This window comes from Coptis chinensis, chromosome 3 (assembly GCF_015680905.1).
Source record: "Coptis chinensis isolate HL-2020 chromosome 3, ASM1568090v1, whole genome shotgun sequence".
Lineage (NCBI taxonomy): Eukaryota > Viridiplantae > Streptophyta > Magnoliopsida > Ranunculales > Ranunculaceae > Coptis > Coptis chinensis.
The window spans coordinates 71,546,257-71,548,989 of record NC_141458.1 but is presented as its reverse complement, the minus strand read 5'-3'; positions in this window follow the sequence as shown (position 1 = coordinate 71,548,989).

Here is a 2,733-nt window from a genome sequence, read left to right as displayed (position 1 = left end):
GTTTTACTATCATTATTCTCCATTTATATTGGTCATGTGCAAACGGGCTTCATATCACTAGAGCCCATTACATTACATGCAAGCCCAAAATGTGGAAAAAGAGCACGTATTTTACTATAGTACCATTATTCTCCATTTATATTGGTCATGTGCAAACGGATTTTATATCATTGGAAAGATCTTCTAGAGCCGGTCATTTTGACATATAATGTGCCTTAATCCGAGGTCCGAGTCAGACGTTATACCCATTTGAATTTTTGTTGACTTTTAAGCCTTTTTGCTATCCGGGTTGACTTTTGCTTAACTTCTTTGACTTAAGCTTTTTGAAGGTTTTTTCCTCTTGAATCTTGGCTTAAGTCCATAGAATTTTCCTAGCAATCAACTTAGCTCCATTTTCATGCAAATTTGACTTATTTTCACACATACTCAATTCCAAACCCTAAAACATATAACATAAAGTAAATGGTGATTCATTCACATTATTATAAACATAATTGACCTAAATGAAGTGTTCTTAAGGGATTTAAACCACAGTGTTGGGTGTTTATCAACATGACAGACGAAATTGTCCTGAAAATCCAAACAGAAAGAATGGCCCAAGTAAGTATAATGATTCCTTAAGCTTATCCTATCTTATCATAATTGCCTTTAAAACTTAAAATTTTCTATTCTTTTTGCTTTACAGTAGTAGATGTATAGTTAGATGATGAGGAGGAGAATGGAGATGAGGACACAAATGATGACGAAGATGATTGAAATTGTTTGAAACTTGTATTTTTTATATTAGAGTGTTGAGTGTTGGAGCTTGTGTATCTCTTTTCTAGAGTGTTAGTGTTATGGGATCTTGGCTGATTGTTAGTGTTATTTGCACAGAACTACTTGCTGCAGCTAGCTTGGATATGCTTTCTGACTTGTATATAGTAATGTGCATGTAGTTGTTAGTAATCTTGACAAAGTCAGTAAATAGATGCAGTTGTCTGAGCATTGTTATTCTTAAACCTGTTAGAGCATATTGATATTTCATCATTTTTAGTGTTAGATTGTTAGTCGGTGGCACCGACTAACAATCTAACACTAAAAATTAGGAGTGACTTCGGATCGGATCGGATCGGATTAAACTCCTTCGGAATTTTTCCAAAAAAAATTCGGAACCTAATATGCTAGCCAAATCCGATCCAATTTTTTTTCGGATTCAAAATATATTTCTAATTTCGGAACTTTCGGAAATTTGAATAACTTCGGAAATTTGAATACTTGGTAAATTTTCAAAGATCTCTTTACTTTCAATTATTTTTGGAATATCATACGCCAATGTTCATTGTAGGGAGAGAAAACCATGTCCACAACACCAATGTACCAACAACAATACGCACTTGTTTATTAAGAAAACCCATTTTCATTCAAACAAGTGATCCAAGAAAAAACGAGAAAAGAACACCGCACCACCAATAGCAAGCATTGCATTTCGTTGAGGTCCGGTATTTGTAATGTTTCAATCTTTTTTCGTGTGTGGAAATTGAAGCGTGAAGTGTCTGCATAAATAATGGATTATGGTCTTGGACTCAAAGTAGCTTTACATAATATTCTATATATTGGAATTTGGCTTTTGGATTGGTCTGGAAGTCATTGTATGATTCAATGACATTTTTTTTCATATCATTGTTGTTATGGCAGACGGTGTAATGACAATGAGTGGTCCAATTCAAGTGGGGAAGTAGCGGCTAGGTTATGTTTTGTTTTTTGTTTTGGAAGTAAAAACTATAAAATGAATGAACGGTCGAGATCTAATCAAGTAGATAGTGAGAAAAGTATATATTTTCGGAATAAATTGGCAATAATATCATAAATTTCGGAATTTTCGGATCGGATCGGATTTTAGAATTATATCCAAATCCGATCCAATTTTTTTTCGGAATTTTCGGAAATCGGAAAATCGGCCCATGAAAACTACACCCAGAGCCAGACCAATTTTGGGTCGGATTTCGGAAAAATCGGAAATTCGGGAAAAAGAGACACCCCTAGTCGGTGGCCTCAAATATTCTCTTGGTATCAATATAAGTCAATTACAATGTTAATTCTTTGGTTGGGACTTGGAGTATAGCGTGTTTTGCAACAAGTAGTTATGATTAATAAATTGACAATACAATAATACTGAGATCAACCAAATTAAACTGAGACACCAACTACTAATTTCTAGTGGCACTCCATTTACATTGGATACTAAATGGTGCTCTAGTAGTCCAGTGGTGGTACTCGCCATATGAAGCACGTGAAATATAGTCTCACACTCTCAAGTCTCACCCCAGACTAGAGACCCACACAAGCACACTCCTTATTTGACAACACCGACTAAAAAAAATACAAGTTAACATAACACAAAAAATGCAAGTTCACGTAACATAACACAAGTCTCTATAACACACAAGTTCACAAAAAACACTACAATGCCATAAACACCAATACAAAAAACTTTCCATTACAATACAATTTGAATTAAAATCATTTCATTAATACTACTCATCTAATTTTACAATAAAGCTCAAATTATTTCGACAAACCACCGTCCTCAATTCAACTATAATTTTGATTTTTTTATCTCTTTTTTAAGACGAGGAAGAGGTGACTGTGGAAGAGCTTGAACTTGTTTCTGACTCAATGTTGTTCCTTAACAAAGCTAACAACGTATCCAACCATTCAAAATATTTTCCACACTCGGTGCAATTCAAGAATTTG